Raw genomic sequence first — 20,004 nt, 5'->3', positions numbered from 1 at the left:
TCCACATGGATACATTTTGAAATGAACAAATCATGGGAACAGAAAGCACCATGGCAGTCAGTGTGGAAGCTGCTTCACCTTTCTAGGCAAATGGGTTGGAGCAGGTGTAGGTCAGTGCTTGCTCTCTACTACCCTGGAAGATTTGAGGAACTGCCCCTTCTCAGAGCAGACATACCAGTACTTCTCGGTATGGTATTTTTTGGTTAAAGCCCCCTCCCATGAGTTTAAGGCTCAGCCAGGATTCAGAACTACTGATTTGGGTCACCTGTGAATTTTTCTCAAGCTTTAAAATATCATATTAAATAAACCCCGAAGGATCATCTTGTGGGGAAAAATATTTGAGAAAGATGAACTAGATATAGAAAGCTCCAAACATTAGATCATACAGACTAGTCCCTATGGGTGTAAAAAGAATACATTTACCATACTTTTGAAATGAAGTGAGGGGGGCCCCAAGGTTTTCCCCCATGTCTGAACCAATTAGAAAACTGCCACACCCATTAAGTTAGGATACTGACATGCGATAATATGGCCTTTTGGGTTTTCATTTTGGCCTCGAGCTGTGTGATGGAAAGATCAGCTTCAGTGATATATAATTCAGTGTCTTGCATCCAGCCCCAGAGGCTGCTGAGATAGTTTATAGAATGATTTTACTCATGAGGGAAAAATAAATTGTATCTGCCTTAGCCGTTTGCTCCGCGCTATAGCTTCGTTGGCAAAAGCCAGAATTCCTCTTGGGAGACCCAATCTCAAGTTAATATATAGTAACGCTGTACATGGCTTTATTAATCCAGAGGCAGGTGGATCCAGAGGTGGACATCATCAGCCTGAGAGCTGGAGAGGTTCACTCTTGTCTGGCCGGTCCACGGGCCAGCTGTGTGATCTTGGCCACATCTTACTTCAGGTTCTGCCCCTAAATGTGGAACCGGAATAATCACATATGCCTCTTGGGCACAAATAATAAAAACAAATGAGATAATGCCTTTGGCGAGACTGAAGTTCCTTGGAGAGTGTGACTGTAAAACAGACACATACACACACTCATGTACTTTATCTCTCCATGTACATTATCAGTGTAATAAACAGAACATTATAATCCTCCCAAATCATAACTCTACTCCACCCATTATCTTTAAGAAAATACCCATTTCTCCTCCACGGAGCTGCTGGGAGAGTCACTCCTCATGTCCCCAACAGGTTGCAATGGAAAAAGGATGGTTTTTTTCCTGTCACCAGTAGAACAGCCAGAACTCCCCGTGTTCTATGGGAATGACCCCATCTGGGGCTCAGGCAAGACCTCAGACATGTTCTCCAATGTTTGGACTCCATCAAATCCCTGTTGTGTATTCGTTTCCCTACTAATTGTGATGGTGTTTAATTGTTAAAGCCACATGGCTTTCAAGGGAAATTGAATCCATATGTTTCCGATTCATTTGTACTGAGCTCATCAAATGGTTGTTTTGTAAGAGCTGTTTGCTGTCCAGGAAGAATCCCCAAGTGCCTCTTCATACACCAGTCTATGCTTTTCAACATCTTGGAAACAGGAAGCAAACCCCACCATCAACATGACTACGATCGCCTCCTCCTCCAAAGCCTTTTAATGATCAAAGTTGCCCTTCTTTTCATGAGAGCCAGACAAGAAGATATCTTCCAGAAGGGCTTCCCAAAGTAGGTTCCCCAGAAGTGACAGAGTAAAGACTGAATTTTAAAAAGTGAAGCAAGTGTCCCTCATCGATTTTTTAAGACCTTAAACAGGAAAATATGTGAAGGTGAAAAGTTTTCCTAGATTCAGTCGTTCAACAAATATTTAGCGAGTATCAACCATGTGCCAGGGTAGGTGCATAATTTTAGATGCTAAGCATATTGCCATGAAAACGTAGCCTGTCCACATGAGGCGTATATTCTACGGGGGAATTTCCCAAACATATTTCGATCATGGAAACCAGTATTCTGAAACCCACTTCCTAGGAAATACTAATTCACAGGGGATACAAAATGTTAAGTCCACCTAACCCAAGTACCCCAGAGCTTGTGCTCAGATCAGAAAATAGCTATCATGCCAATTCATTGTCTCAGGATATATTCTATAGCAGAAAGAAAGAAGGTAAAAGATTGTTTCTAGATGTGTGTCTGTAAGGGTGTTTCTGGACGAGACTAGCATTTGATTCAGCAGACCAAGGAAAGAAGATTGTCCTCCCCAGTACGGGCAGGCATTATCCAATCTACTGGGGACTGGAATGGAATAAAAACATGAAGGAAAGGCAAATTCAGTCTCTCTCTTCTTGAGCTGGGACGTCCATTTTTTCCCTGCCTTAGACATTGGCAACCCTGGTTCTCAAACTTTTGGACTCACTGGATTACCCCCACTGGCTTTCCTGGGTCTCCAACTTGCAGATGGCAGATAGTGGGACTTTTGGCCTCCATACGCTCATGAGCCAATTCCTATAATAAAACTACGTTAAGTCTGGGAAAGAGTAGAGCTCAAAAAGCTTCCCGCTGATTATGAGTTCCGATCTCAGCTCTGCCATGAGCTCTTTATGCTACCTTGGGTCACTTAAAAAATTCTCTCATTTGATTCCTACCTTACCCCTTTTTGCACAAAGACTTGTTTTTGTCTAACTTTAAAATGATGGTAACATTGCCGAAAGACCACAGGGCGTTACAGGAAGAGCCAATAAAAATGACGAAAATGCAGTTTGAAATTATAAAAGCCAGGATTGTCTGGCAGGCATTCTGTAGGACTATGTCTTGTTACTGGACTGCTCTAGGTGGGCCAGTGTCATTCAGAACAGTTTGGTCCAGTCCAGCTTTCAAGGCTCCAATGCCAATGTGCCTTGTGACCTCAGGTGAGACAATCTTTCTGAGCCTCATTTAATTCTAAATCTCATCCATTTACCTTTTTTTCAAAGTCATTAGAATAAGAATAAATTAGTAACTAAATTAGAATCTTGTAAATAGATGTGACATTGACCCAACTGTTTTACTTTGAGGGAAAGGACTCTATCTGTTTGGATTCACCATTTTATACCCCGTGGTAGCACACAGCAGGCTCTCAGCAGATGTTTGTTGATCAGTGGTGAATTGATACATTGAATAAATGTATGGATAACCAATCACCTATTTTAAATACCCATCGACTCAATTGTCCAAATCCTGGCAGTAAAATTAAGAGTAAGGATCTCTATTAAAGACTGGCTATTTCCAAGTAAACTCAGTTTTTTTTTCTTCTATCAACCGAGAAGAATAATCAACTTTGCTACATCTCCCCATCTGTGATGGTTAATTTTATGTCAACTTGACTGAGCCGTGATGGGCCCAGATATGTGGTCAAACATACTGGGTGTGTCTGTGAGGGTGTTTTCAGACGAGTTTAGCATTTGAATCGAGGACTGAGTCAAGTAGCCGGCCCTCCCCATTGTGGGGAGCTGGGCATCATCAAATCAGCTGAAGACGTGAATGGAACAAAAATGCTGAGTAAGAGGGAACTTCATCTGCAGTAAACTCAGCTCTGTTTTGCCTTCTGGGCAAGCGCCCTGCTGAGAGGTAGGTGTGATGATTAGGACGGGCTGAGGGCCTTATTCAGGCAGAAGGACAGAGAAAGGCCAATTGCAGGCCACCTTTATCCTTTCTCTGCTATTAAAAGGAGGAATCTGTAGCTCACTGATTCATCCTCCCAAATTTACATCACTAGAAATTCAGGATGATTCCTAGTTGTGTGATTTACTTGTAATGCTCAATTCCTAATTGCTTCAACTCCTTTAGCTCAAGAAAGCACAGATCTGCAAAAGTCTTCCAACCAACATGCTGAGAGGTGCAAATATCTCCAGTGCAATTACTCAAGACCACACCTATAAACATTTTAAGCTTAACTCTCATTGTGTCAAGGCAAGATGAGCACGACAGCTTTCTTTAAATAATATCCCTTGCCGCAGAATTTTGTTCCTTCTTTTTGACGGAGCATATTCTATCTCATATTATTTGTGTGTTTATCATATTTTTACTACCAATTCTGACTTTCTTAGACATTGAAAATTCACAGTCTATTCTATCTCCATCCCTGCCTGTTTCTGGCCTGTGATAATATTGGTTAACATTTACAAAACTCTTATCGTGTACTAGGTATTGTTCTGGGCCCCCTACATATATTAACACATATAATATTCACCAAAACCCTTAAAGAGAGATACAATTATCATCCCCATGTAACAGAAGAGAAAACTGAAGAACGGAGAGGTTTCCATACCTTGCCCACTCAAATTAAAAAAATAGAAAGTAGTTTCGACTCAAACAATTTGATATCACAACTTATTTTCCAAGATAATATGCACTATCGCCTCCTGGTTGGTTTTCCCTTAAAGATATTTTTGTTGAATAAGTGTTATTGAATGGACTACATTAAATTACTGGAGGAAAGCTTTTCAGTAGATACAAATAATTTTCACCCGGAGGAATTTCGCCTGGAATAGAGAGAGAATAAATCAGCACTATTTTGAACATGGCCTTCATCCTTTATTTGTGCAAGTTAGGCCAGTGAATCTCTTCCCTAAGTCTTTGCATATTTATGCTATTTGCTTCAAGACAAACCGCCACTTCCTCTGCATCAGATACCATTTTATTCTATTTTACTTCATTTTATTTCATTGGTATTTATATTCTCTCTTAAGGGAGCTAAAAAGGCTTAACCAGTAAAGAGTTAAAGCCTCAGCTGACAGTTACCAGATGATAAAAGAGCAATTCCACCCAGAGAAGCCCACTGAAAACGGAGCCTCAGTAATTGATTTAATAACAGCAGATAGAGATATGGATACAAAGAGGGTGCATATGCTTTTGTTGGTTTTCCCACTTTCTCTGATGCTCTGTTTGATAGCTGGTGTGACAAATTACATACAGGCAGTAGTCATGGGAAAAGGGAAAAGAAATGCCATTTTGACAATACTGACAATTACAAATCCCATCACGTGGGGCCTGTCACAAGTCATAGAATCCCATGAAAATATAAATTTTACCTGTGCACCCTTTGAACTCCAGGATTTCCCCCCATCATTAATCACCCTCAATGGTGTCAGTGGAGCCACTTGCAATTCTGATAAGAATCGGAGCAGAAGAGTGCCTGGACCAAAGGGACAATCCTCCTCCCTTTCCTCGGAGTGTGGAGGCCTGTGTGAGGTCTTTGCTCTGTTATTTCTAGAGCAGCTTCAAAGGACAGCCCCGTTCACTGTTTGTCTGACCCCAGTGTCCATCAAAAGGAAATCAGTAGACCATCAATCTAAGACCTCATTGGGGAGGACCAGACATGAGGCTGTTGATCTACTCACCTGGTGATCAGAAGTGATGAGTGTCTGTTTCGGGTTGGAGACACACCGCCTTCTTACAGGGACGTGGCTTCTACTGTAAGTGGGTTTAAAATCTCCTACTGTGGACTTCCCAGGTGGTGCAGCGGTTAAGAATCCACCTGCCAATGCAGGGGACACGGGTTCGATCCCTGGTCCAGGAAGATCCCACATGCCGTGGAGCAGCTAAGCCCGTGCGCCACAACTACTGGGCCTGCACTCTAGAGCCTGAGAGCCACAACTACTGAGCCCACGTGCCACAGCTACTGGAGTCCGCGTGCCACAACTACTGAAGCCTGCATGCCTAGAGCCCGTGCTCCGCAACAAGAGAAGCCACCGCAATGAGAAGCCCGAGCACTGCAACCAAGAGTAGCCCCCGCTCGCCACAACTGGAGAAAGCCTGCACGCACCAACGAAGACCCAACACAGCCAAAAGTAAATAAATAAATTTTAAAAAAGATTGCCGTCTCTCAAACCACTAAAAAAAAAAAAGTTGAAAAAAAAATCTCCTACTGTGTTTGTAGTTCTCTAAGAGTATGGGATCTTAAAAATACGCCAAATTCTTAAGACATGTCTTTTTATAAATGGGCATCCTTGTTTCAAAAGCTTTCCTTACAAAAGCACTCAGGGTATACTTTCCCAAAACTGGTGCTTTCTGTATAGCATTTGATTTACAAACCCTAGTTCACTACCTACATTTCAAAATTCCACAGAATGCATACGGGGAAAAGGAAATAAATACTAACCTTTGACATATTTTGTGACTAAGACTGAGTCTCTCATACCCTAAAAATTGTGTAACCTCCATTTACAGCCTTGCTGGGGGCACTTCCCCATAATGAAATTGACTGGCTGTCAGAGTTCAGTGACAGTTCAGAAAGCAGAACACCTAGCCACCTGGAATTTAAAAGACACATTTTAAATCTCAGCATAATATGTATGGCACTAAAATCTGCATGATATTAGATTTATCTGAATAATAAAATAATGAGTGACTCTAAAGAATAATAGTTAACATTAATCATTGCCATTATTACTAAATTAGTTATATCCCTGCCCACCTCACATTTACACCAAATATAAAATATGATAAGATTAGTTTTCAAGAGGCAAGTAATAATGATAATAATATAGTAAAATCCTTGAAGGATGTCATTATACCATAGAGCAGATACCCTGCTGCTCAAATAATAGCTACCTTACACATATTAAAATATAGTGCACCATTTTCTCCAATCTAGAGACAGTCGAATATGAAGATTCTAGCTCTGTCCTCTCTTACCAAAATTCTAAGGGTATTTTCCCGTTTTCAAAATAATAATTAAAATCTCATTTTGGGGACCTAGCTCATATAGCTGCATATACAAGGGAATTTACTGCAACAAAATTGTTGTAATAGCCCTCTCCCCTCAAAAAAAGAAGAAAGAAAGAGGAAGAAAATAAGGAAAGAAAAAAAAAAAAAGGAAAAGAAAGCAAACACAAATGTTCACCAATAGATTACAGGTTGAATAAATGACAGGGTGTTTATACTTTAGGATTGAGTGTACCTATTTTAAAAAGTGATTTAAAAAAGAATAAGAGCTGTATGTATTGACTGCAAAGGATGCATATTATATTTTTAAGTAACAATATAAGCAAGTTTCATAGGAAGTGGTATATGATATATCCCATTTTTGTTGAAAGTGAAGAAAAAAGAAAGAAGGAAAGAAAAAAAAGAATGGCGAGAGGGAGAGGGGGAGGGAACAGGAAGGAGGGAGGAAAGGAAGGAGGAGAGAGAAAGGTAATCTATACGTTCAGACAAGCACAGACATATGAATAGATGAATAAGTACATGGGGCGGGATACTGAGTAAATGGTTAGCATTATTCTGGATGTGGAATTTGAGGAGGGTGAGGGTTAGAGTTAACCAACCATTTCTTTGTAAACTTCTGTTTGGGTTTACCCATTGCAGCAAGTTTTTACTATTTTTGTGATATTTAAGACTTTTAAAGAAGTCGAAAAACACAACACCAAAGTCAAAAAACAATGATAAAATGTTTCATCTGCGATTCCTTGACTCTACAGTATTCCATTTCCTGAGGATGAGAAAGAATACAATGTGACTATTTTATTTCCATGTGTATCCTTCACAGATGCACATTAAAAACAAAATGAAACCACCAAACAGACCATGGCTTTGGAACATCAGAAAAGAAAAACGGTTCCTTTATAGGCAATTAGCTTCTATTCATTGACTATCTAGTTTTAAATGAAGGGGTATTTACACTACCTAATATTGATATCATTCTTCACTATTTACGAAGTGCTCTCATGTGCACTGTTTAATTTCATCCTCAGAACAAAATTCTCAGGATTATGTTGCTTCAGAGAAAAGAGTTAGTGCCTGTGATCATCCCCCAGTTCTATCATCAATAAAAATTCAACTTTGATTTGAATCTATCAGATTCAGAATAATGCAATGCTGTTTCTACTGAGGAGAAGATAGATTTCTTGTAGGAATTCTGTGTGAAGGATGCATTTGTGAGGTATGCAAAAATAACAAAAGTAAGAATAGCACATGATTCATCCTGGGTATTAGGAATCTACTAAAAGCAAAGTGTTTTCAGTTGTTCTGTAGGCTTTATAAATGATGATAATTAAGTCTCGGGATCATAAGGCAAATGTCATCAGTTGACTGGGTTTTGATAACTTCTCACTGTCCTTAATACAGTTTGGTACAAATGACATTTCTGGATTCAGGGCTCCAATGAAAATAGATTTCTCTAGGCTGTTGTAGTTCACTTTTCCAATTACAGTGGACTCGTTCAGGAAAAACAAAAACATTTTAGATAGGAAAATGGCGTTACAATGGTTGGTTCTGTTAGAACAGAAAATACATTGTTCTAATTCTTATATTTTGGGGAAAGATGTATCATAATGCTTTCTTCTGTTATTGGTGGTCTTGCCTCATGCTTGCAGTGATTTATGTGGGTGATTCCTAGGTTGGAAGCTTGTTATAATGTTATTTTGTTGCAGGTGAAAGAGAAGCAAGAAGGAATCTTGGATGGTAGTTATCCCGTGGTGATGGTAGGAGTGAAACCCGTTTTCCTGACTCAACTCACACCACCCTGTATTTCCCTAATTAAAACACTCAGATCGGTCACGTTCATGGCTTTATTCCCAATACCCACATGGAGCCTGGCTCAAAACAGATATTAAAAACATCTGCTGAATAAATGAATGAATGGACACTAGAAGGCTCTGGCTAGAAACCCCATTCCAGTCACCTAGTCTGACCTTCTGATGTTACATGTAGTCTAACTGTGGTCTGAAGAGGTGGCTTCCCAGCGTTGCACAGACAAATAGTAACTCAAGGTCTTGTCAAGGGTTATAAGGTGATTATACGAAATCACCTGTGTGAAACTTTTGCAAGTTGTAAAGCACTATAGAATTTTAAGAATCTTTCATTCAATAAAAAAATAAAAATAAATTTAAAAAGAAGATATGCTGATATTCCAAGCCATGATATCTTGTTTGTTTTCTTAATCATATGTACATGTTAAATATCTTTAAGAAGAAATGACCTAACTTTCGAAATGGGAGGTTAAAAAAAAAATCCTCTTGGCATCCCTTACCTCCAATTTAGATAATTTCCAAATGACACCCACTTCAATTTGGTAGTAACTAAAATGTATAACCTTTCAGTTTGATTGTCAGAAGGAAAGTTGAGGATGCATCTCTGTGGTTGAGTTTTCAAATAAAGAGTGTTCTGGTGACTTAGACCAGGAAAATAGGGTTAAATTGCTAACTGTGCTTCTGACTCATTCAATGATTTATAGCAGTGGTTCTCAAAGTGGGATCCACAGACCAGCAGCACCTAAGAACTTGATAGAAATGTCAGATCCAATCCCAGACTTACTGAATCAGAAATTTGTGCTCATACCACTCAATATTAAAAAAATAAACAATCCAATCCAAAAAATGGGCAGAAGACCTAAACAGACATTTCTCCAAAGAAGACATACAGATGGCCAACAGGCACATGGAAAAATGCTCAACATCACTAATTATTAGAGAAATGCAAATCAAAAGCACAATGAGGTGCCACCTCACACTTGTCAGAATGGCCATCATCAAAAAAATCTACAAACAATAAATGCTGGAGAGGGTGTGGAGAAAAGGGAACCCTCTTGCACTGTTGGTGGGAATGTAAATTGATACAGCCACTATGGAGAACAGTATGGAGGTTCCTTAAAAAACTAAAAATAGAACTACCATATGACCCAGCAATCCCACTACTGGGCATATACCCTGAGGAAACCATAATTCAAAAAGAGTCATGAACCACAATATTCACTGCAGCTCTATTTACAATAGCCAGGACATGGAAGCAGGGATTTTTTAGGGCAATGAAACTACACTGCATAATACTATAATGTTGGATATATGTCATTATACATTTATCAAAACCTACAAAATATACAACACCAGGACTGAACCCTAATGTAAACTATGACTCTGGGTGATTAGGATGTGTCAGTGTAGGTTCATCCTTGGTTAAAAAGAAAAAGTACTATTCTGGCGAGTAATATTGATACTGCGGGAGGCTGTGTGCGTGTGGGGGTCAGGAGTATATGGGAAATCTCTGTACCTTCAGCTCAGTTTTGCTGTGAACCTAAAACTGCTCTTAAAATATGAAGTCTTAATAATAAAAAAGAGACACATCTTATAGATCAGAAAGTAAAAAGTGCTCAAAACCCAAAAAGGAGCCAATCTGAAGAAGCTCCCAATGATCAAACAGGAAGAGTTTGAGCACCAAAATAAAATAGCATTAGATTATAACCCAAAGAATAAAAAAAAATCCATGAGGCCATACTGATACAAATACGTTATTGAATAAATAAAGGGAAAGAAGAGAAACAGAAGAATTCTTCACAGAAGAATTCCAAATAATTTATGCAGATATTCCTCCCTGGATATGATGTGATGAGAATGGTACTTCACCTCTGTGGTCTTCCTCCCCAAAACCCATAACCCCAGTCTAATCATAATAAAAATATAAGACAAATCCAAACTGAGGGACATTCTACGGAACATTTGATCAATACTGTGCAAAGGTGTCAAGGTCACTGGAAACAAGGAAAGTCTGAGAACTTGTCCCTGACCGGAGGAGTCTCAGGACACATGAGGACTAAATGCAATGCAATTTCCTGGATGGGACCTGGAACAGAAAAAATGACGTTGGGAAAAACTGGTGAAATCCTAACAAAGTGTGGAAGTTAGTTAATAGCAATGTACCAATGCTGGTTTCTTAGTTGTGACAAACCCTCCATATAAAGTAAGACGTTAAGAGTAGAAGAAACTGGGTGAAGGGTATACGGGTACTTTCTGTATCATCTTTGCAACTTTTTGTAAATCTAGAAGTATTCTAAAATTTTAAAAATCTTATTAAAAGATGAAGCATGTTAGTGTTAAATGTCTAATCCAAATCAACTTTCTCATTTGTGAAGATAAGAAAAATGGGACCCATAGACCTTGGCCAAGTTCACATTTTCAGGATTTCAAAATTGTGCACACACTTCAGTTCTACCCAAGTTACTTACTTTCCCAAAATGTCTGCTGCACAGAATAAATAAAACAGGTTAGTTTTCAGATTTTAAAAATATAGCTTATTTATTATTGTTAGTTTTATATACTTTGAAAAAAACTGGTGTGCAAAATTATAACATATATAGGTCAAGGAAGGCTAACTACTAGTTAAGTGCTTTTTTCGCTTGTTTTATAAAAGAATTCACTGAAGTTCTTTTAATAACAAGCTTCTGGATTGAACTAGTAAATTATTTACCTACTTTTCCGCACACAGCAACTTTTTACAAGTAATTTATGCCCAGAGTACTACTCTAATAACAAGCTGTTTCTAGATTTAGATTTTCAACCCTATTTTCCTTTTAAAATATGTTAAAGTAAGCAAGTTATTTGAAATGTTTTAAGACTATATTAAAACTTCAAACAAATAGACATTCTTATAGAGGAAAGGAATTTTAATGACTAATCTTTTATTTTATGCATAAATGAAAATCCCCAATGCTAGTCCAAGATTTCTACTTTATAATGAAACATCATGTCTACCCTAAATCTGTAGCCTCAGCTATAGAAACTTAGAAAGTAAAGAATTATTGTGGAAACATTATTAATTGAGGCCTTTAATTATATATGTTGGTAAAATCCATGATCTGAACTCATTTGAGAAATAGCAAATTTAAATGGATTCCCTGGTGAAAAAAACATAAAATACATGGTGCTCATAGGGTCATTTTATATAAGACAATCAACATATTTAGCTGACGCCAATTTTTTAATCACTTCACCTTCCCTCTGGCGATTGGAAAGCATCTTTTATCATTGAACCATTAAGCAATTCCATTCTACTTTGGTGTTTGTAACAAAATGTGACCCAGGCCGGGTCTAACAGAAGGTTTCCTAGTCAGCTGTTTACTTGTTTTTAATATTCTACTTCTTCCTGGAGTTTCTCCTGTAAAAAGACCAATCCATCCATTGCTCACACCAGCACCACATGTTCACACAGCTTTTAAAAGTGCATGTAGTCTTTTCTTAGACTCTTAGGTCAGAAAAAAGGCACACAGAAGACAGAAGACTCTACATTGTCTACTATTAGACAGGTAAGAGTGGTTCTCACTCAGCCTCAGCACACCCATAATGGGGACCAGTTTCATGGTGCAGCCCATTCTATTTTGATCAGAATGTTATCTGTTTTTATTTATTTTATATGACTTTTAATTTTTTTAAATATAAATTTAAAATTTTTTTAAATTAATTTTTAAGTTTTGAGATAATCACAGATTGGCATGTAGTTGTAAGAATTAATATAGAGAGATCCCATAAACCCTATACTCAGTTCCTCCAATTGGTAGCATCTTGCAAAACTATAATCTAATATCATAATCCAGATACTAACATTGATACAGTCATGATATAGAACATTTTCATTTGTGTGACTTTTTTTTTTTTTTTTTTTTTTAATTTTTATTTATTTATTTATTTTATTTTTTGGCTGTGTTGGGTCTTCGTTTCTGTGCGAGGGCTTTCTCTAGTGGCGGCGAGCGGGGACCACTCTTCATCGCGGTGCGCGGGCCTCTCACTGTCGCGGCCTTTCGTTGCGAAGCACGGCTCCAGACGCGCAGGCTCAGTAGTTTGTGGCTCTGCGGCATGTGGGATCTTCCCAGACCAGGGCTCGAACCCGTGTCCCCTGCATCGGCAGGCAGACTCTCAACCACTGCGCCACCAGGGAAGCCCCATTTGTGTGACTTTTTAAAAGAAAATTTCTCCTTGCATTGAAACAAAATCTTTTTTATTAGAGCTTTTATCCTGGTGGTCTAGCTCTTTTTTTCTCAAACAAAAATGTCAAGGTAGATAACATGATGACATCAATTTTTGAGAAGAGGTACTGTCTCAGGGAGGTCACGAAGCTGGTAGTGGGTCAGTCTGGAGTTAACCCAAGCCTGACTGACCCCAAAGGTCTTCCTCACAGATGCCACACCATTCTAGTTTAGCATTATAGCACCTTGGCTCTGAACTAGGGCATCTGCCCAAGGCAGCCAGAGGAGCTGAAATCCAGCTGGTGCGCTGATGGAGAATTGCTTTGGCTGAAAGGAAGGGGAACACTTTTCTGATTTACACTGTCCACTCAGGTATGGGCCTATAGGACCACGTTATCTGGGAAGGAGAACTGTATCTGATGCACACAGAGGTGCCACGTGGGGAGGCGGTGGTCCCATTAGACTGACATATTTCTCATGTTCTTAGCCATCACTTCTTTTGCTAAAGAATGCTCCAGAATCCCCTTTTAATGATCTGCCTGAGTATTTTCCCTGGAGTAATGCCAGGGTTACACGTCTACAGTATAATGATTTCCACACCCCCCCCCAACACACATACCTTTAAAAAATATTTACTCAAAATATATCCTTATCAAGAATTCCAGTGCTTCTGCTGTCAACATTATTTCTCAAAAGACTGCCAACAGTATTTATTCACACCCATCAAGGTTTTCCTACTACCCTGGGAACGAATAGGGGAGCTTAAAGACTAAAATTCATCTAAAATAGCTAGACGTCCTTTTGCAGGATCCTCACCTTTTTCCATTTAGAGATCAATTGTCATAATTGGAAAAAGAGGAAAAGTTAATAAAAGATAAAGATAAAAGAAACCATGCTGAGTTGTCGGAAGAGATCATTTCCCCCCCTGACTTTATATTCTGTGAGGAAATTGTGTAGACTCTCATATTAAGAGCACAGGATAATATAAACAATGTCCTCAGAACTATTTTTCTAGAAAAAAACATATTTTGCAAATAATGTTTATTATCTTGTCATAACATTCTAAAAATAATCTCATAGAACAAAGAGAGGGTGGAAATAAACTGTCCTGGCTGGGAAATGGGACTATCCACGGTATTTTTCTTCTTTTCCTTTTTCTGCAGTCTCCACACTGTCTACAACGAGTATGAATTACTTATACAAGGAAAAGGTAAACTTTATTGAACCATAATAAATAAAAGCACTTTGTGAAGGCGTTTTTAAATACAACTCTTGGTGCAAGTTGGGAGCATAATCCTGAATCGTAGTTCAGGAAAGTATTTCTACAGGGGCTAAATTCATATAAACCAGGTAGTGTATATCCTAATGTTCTGCTTGGCAACTGTAGCTAATGAGGATGCTGAACTTGTTCTTCAAACTGTCTCTCAAATACCGTTTATCTCAACTGCACTTTTGACTTGGGTTAAGTAGCAGTCAATCTGAGGTTTAACTCTCGGGTTATTACCGAAAAGCAGAGATTCTCTCTTAGTAGAAAAGGTGATCAACAATAAGCTAGACCTCAGACATGGTGTCCATGTGATACCATGAAGTCTGAGAGTTGCTGATTTATGTGATCTTCCAAACTGGGCTGCTCCGTCTCTATCAAGCAGTGGGCTACGTGGAAGGAAACTTTCTTCAGAGCAAACTGCTTTTTTAAATTGGCCCCCAAGCTGGGATGAGTACTCAGTAGGGTCTCCAAAGCTTTACACCCATTTTATTGGGTAGTTTGCATTATTATTACATTTTAAGAGTCTTTTATAATAATATTCCAGACACAAACTCTTTATCAGATATTTTTTGCAAATATTTTCTCCTGGTCTGTGGCTTACATTTTTTATTTTTAGGACAGTGTATTTCAAAGAGCAAAAGTTTATTTAAAAAAAATTTTTTTTATTTTGATGAAGTCCAATTTATTTCTTTTTATAGATTTTTCTTTTTGTGTCCTGAGATACCTTTACCAGGGTCACAAAAATTTTCTCCTATGTTTCCTTCTAGAGGTTTTACTGTTTTGGATTTTACATTTAGGCAATCCAGTTCAAGGTCATTTTTGTACATGGTGAAAGGTACATTTCAGTTTTTTTTTTTTTTTTGTATTTGGATGAGCAATTGTTCCAGTACAGTTTTTTGAAAGGGATATCCTTTCTCCATTGAATGTTGCCATTTTCAAAAATCAGTTGACCATATATGTATAGGTCAATGACTAATTGTATGTTCATAATTGACCGTATATGTATTTCTGGAAACTCTATTCAGATCCATTGATCTATATGTGTCTTCTTTCACCAATAACACATCTCCTGGATTTCTGTAGCTCTTTTGTAAGTCTTGAAGTTAAGTAGCTTGAGTCCTCCAATTTCGGGGTTTTTTTCAAGATTGTTTTTGTTATTCTCTGTCCTTTGCTTTTCTATATAAATTTTAGAATCAGCTTATCAATTTCTACCAAAAAAAGTGTCTTCTAAGAATCTGATTGAGATTGTGTGAATCTATCTACTTAGGGAGCATTGACATATTAACAACATTCAGGCTTTCCACCAAGGAGCCCTGTGTATCTCCCTGTATTTATTTAGGTTTTTGGTTTTTCTCATCAATGTTTCATAATTTGCAGCATACAAATCTTGCATAATTTTTGTTAGATTTATCTCCAAGTTTTTGATACTATTTCAAACAGTAATGTTTTAAAAATTTCAATTAGCAATTGTTCATTGCTCATATATAGAAATATAATTAATTTTGTCTATAAAGTTACTATGTTGAATCTGACAGGTTACCCCCTACTCTCCTAGAATCTCTGTAGTGAACTGTTAGTGCTCTAGCTGTTCTGTCTAGTTAACTCAAAGAGTTAAAATAAGCACAATTCATTCAGTCAATTGATGAGATTATTTATATGTTCTTGGATCCCTTTAATGTTTTACTGAATAGGCTGGTTGTTTTGTTATTGTCAATTCATAATCCATAATTTTGTGTGTGTGTCTCAAAGATACGCTAGTTTTTAAAGCATAGTTAGGCAGTTTTAACAGTTCGTTAGAAACTCGGTTATGTCTTAACTAACAAACTAGACATTTCACCTGACTCCGGAGAAGTTGCTTGTGACAACGGGCTCAATGAGGTTAATTTATCTTACTAGTCTTGTGCTCAAGTCTCCCCTTCCACACCATCAGCAAAGGGCCTAATGAAGTACTAACTTCATGTAAAATAAAGAAAATTATTACTAACTTTACTTAGGGAATAAGAGTTAATCCTAGGCCATCAATCCTGACCTTCATTTTTCCCCCTTAAACAGTGTAACAAATAAACATTTATGGGGGAAGATTTTTAATTCATAAAGAAATTGAAATAAAGTGTTAATGTTCTAAATTTTATGAATTAATTTGTCACAGAAAGTAACATAAATATACAGAGATATACCAGAGTATAAAAATATAGGAATGGAGTTAATTTTTACACTCATAATCTTACTGGTGAAAAAAACGTTAAAAGGTACCTAAGAATCCTCCATCCTTCCAAGCCAAGCCAATTTTGAAATCCCCATTTTAAGACTATTAAGACCCCATTTTCCTGCAGCTAGCCAATAAGCGTTCTTAAATACTTTAGAGAAAGGCATGCCAACTGCCGTGCAAGGGAAGCTATTCCATTTCCAAACCCCTAAGATTAGTATAGTAATGTTAAAACTGTCTCCCTTATATCAGCTTATCTAGATTGACCCCCAGAGCCACAGAGAATAGGTCCTTAAAATATCTGGAGACAGCTATCATGCCCCATGTTTCAGTGTTCGTTCTCTTAGACAGAGCGTTCCATGTTCATCTTCATATCTCACTTATCTGCCATGTTTTCATTTATTTCACCTTTATTTCACCTTTGGAAATGTGGTTTCATCAGTGCATAGTATGGGTAAAACACTTTTCGGTCCAATACTACCGTTAAAGAACCACATAAGATTTCATCATGTCATTTTTGGCTCACTGTGAACTTGTGTAGCTAACATTACTTCTAGGAATTTTTCTTTTGAATTGCTCTTAACGCTACTACCTTGTGCTTGTAAAATTAGTGTCATTGCTGGTGGAGAAGGTTGACCTTTTCCTCTTTGAAATGGCATAGACTGAGTGGGAACCGAATGGTTGCTGCCCCAGACCAAGGGGTCTGGTAGTGCCGGAAGGGCCGCTCTACAGTTTAACTGAAAAGAGATGGAAGTACTTCGGTTATCAGGAGTTTTGATATAAGCTTGAGATGGTGCTCTGGACATTAGAGAGCTTTCTCCAGGTGAAAAGTCATCTAAAGTCTGCATGGAGGTCTCCTACTGGAACGTGAACAAGCAAGGCTGAATACTGTCTTGCATAGCAACTGGGGATCTGTTCAAGTTCAAACATATATTAACTGAAAGTCCTAGGGACCTGCACGGATAGACCTTCATAAAAATGGGAAGGGTTGGTTGTAGGAAGACTTTGAAAGACAGATACTATTTTTTTTAATTGAAGTGTTGTTGATTTACAATGTTGTTTTAATTTCTGCTGCACAGCAAAGTGATTCAGTTATGCATACACACACACACATATATATATATATATATGTATATACGTTCTTTCTTTAATATTCTTTTCCATCACGGTTTATCACAGGATATTGAATACAGTTCTCTGTGCTATATAGTAGGACCTTGTTGTTTATCCATTCTGTATATATTAACTTACATCTGCTAACCCCAACCTCCCAATCCTTCCCTCCCCCAACATCCTCCCCCTTGTCAACCACAAGTCTGTTCTCTATGAAAGACAGATATTATTAATTGTTCACCTAACTCATTCATTCAACAAATATTTATCGAGTACCTACTACATGCTGGGTTATTTGGGGCACTAAGGATAGAAGGGTGAACAAAACTGACAAAGTCTCTTCTTTGTGAATTAAGTTTCTAGTTGGGGGAATAAACATTAAGCAGAAAAACAAATCAAAATATGTGTGGAGGGGTTGAGTACCATGGAGAATAAAATAAAATAAAATAAAATAAAGCAAGTTAAGGGAAATAGGTTATGCTGGTGATTGTAGGGTGGGGTGACTCCCTAAAATAGAGGATGTCAAACATTTTGGTTTCAGGACCCCTTTATGCCCTTAAAAATTATGAAGGTCTTCAAAGAGCTTTTGCTTATGTGAGTTATTGACAACTATTAGGTTTAAAATATTGATTAATTCATTCAAAAATGATTATAGTAAACCCATTAACTTTTTTATTGAACTATAGCTGATTTACAATATTATGTTAGTTTCATGTATACAGCACAGTTATTCAGTTATTTATATATATATTATATATGTATATATATATTCATTCTTTTTCAGATTCTTTTCCATTATAGGTTATTATAAGACATTGAATATAGTTCCCTGTGCTATACAGTATGTCCTTGTTGATTATGTGTTTTATATGTAGTATTATGTATATGTTAATCCCAAACTCCTAATTTATCTCTCCCCCCGCTTCCCTTTGGTAACCATAAGTTTGTTTTCTACATCTGTGATGTGAAATATATAAACAGTGTACTATTACTCAGCCATAAAAAAGAATGAAATAATGCCACTTGCAGCAACATGGATGGACCTAGAGATTATCATACTATGGGAAGGAAGCCAGACAGAGAAAGATAAATATTACGTGATATCACTTACATGTGGAATCTAAAAAAATAAAAAGATACAAATTTATTTCCAAAACAGAAAGAGACCCATTAACTTTGTTCTTTCAAACTTGTTTTTTTTTTTAAATTTACTTATTTATTTTATTTTTTTGGCTGCGTTGGGTCTTCGTTTCTGCACGTGGGCTTTCTCTAGTTGCGGCGAGCGGGGACTACTGTTCGATGTGGTACGGGGTCTTCTCATTGCGGTGGTTTCTCTTGTTGTGGAGCACGGACTCTAGGCATGAGGGCTCAGTAGCTGTGGCTCGTGGGCTTAGTTGCTCCACGGCATGTGGGATCTTCCCGCACCAGGGATCGAACCCGTGTCCCCTGCATTGGCAGGTGGATTCCTAACCACTGCACCACCAGGGAAGCCCCTGACCCATTAACTTTTGTGTAACATTTTATTTCAAAAGCTACATTTCAGAAAATTGAGGAAAAGAGTGGCATTGTCTTACATTTTTGTAAATCTCTTTGATAATCTGACTTCTAATATCTGATTCTGCATTCAATATGATATATTGCTTTGGCTGAAGATCTAAACTCAAACAGATAATGTGGTTGGAAAAGAGAGGAGTATTTTAGTAACCTTTTCAGTTAACTGGATATTTTCCTTTGATGTTAACAGCAACAAAGCTCAATCAGTGGTATTTTCTTAAAGGTTAGCTACAGTGTGGAATCTGAAACCCTATCAATGAACTTGCATACTTTGTTGTATTAAAACCCACTGGTCTATCTTGTCCTTTGAATGGGCCTTTTAACCATGCATGGCTTTGTCTTCCAAATGTTCATGCATTTAATTATATAGTGTCAAAAATCACATTCCTTAATTATCACCATCATCCTCAACAGAAAAGTGTTCAAGTATTCGGAAACTATCAAGCTCACTGTGGTGAGTCTAAGTTTCCCAAAATTCTGGTTTCACCTGGAAACTTGCATTTTATTATTGATCACAAACGCTGTCAGTTGTTTTCCTTCACATGACAGGCTCACTTCATTTGTTTCAAGAAAAGTCTGCCAAATGCCCAAGCCTGCGTACATATAGTTTGTTAGTAGTTCTTTCAAACATAAATGTTGTTCCATGAAGAAAAGTGGCTAACGCAGCTTGCAACTCAAAAAATAGCATATATGCTTTTACTCAAGAAAAATCATTGTAGTTTGATATGTAACAGAATTGCTTTGCTTCTCATTTTGTCAGACAAAATAGTAAAAAGATACATATTCAAAGATCAAGATTTTATAAAATAAATTTTACTGCTTCATCAGGACCTTCTTAAATGATTTTGTGGACTATTATTTACTTACTTACTTACTTGCTTCACTATGTGGTGGCAAAGAAAAAAGTGACTTTCAGACAGTGTGGGACCACTACTTGTCAGCAGTTTTACCCACCACTGCTTCTGCGCCATCCATGCAAATGTCAAAGCAGTGGAAATACCCAATAATGTCTAAGTGCTGTTAAGAAAAAAGTTTTGACCTTGTAAATACCCAGTGGCCCATGGACCATACTTTAAGAAACACTACCATGAAATAAACTTGGGACAACTTCTGTATTAGTTCAAAACTTGAGTATTACTTCATTGATACCTCAGTTTTCTGAGAGATTAACTTGTCAACAAGCCAAGCCATGAATTTATCAGGTGCTCGGCTACCAGC

The sequence above is a fragment of the Balaenoptera borealis genome (genome assembly GCF_965194805.1).
Source record: "Balaenoptera borealis genome assembly, chromosome: 3".
NCBI lineage: Eukaryota > Metazoa > Chordata > Mammalia > Artiodactyla > Balaenopteridae > Balaenoptera > Balaenoptera borealis.
Note: the sequence above shows the minus strand (reverse complement) of the source record.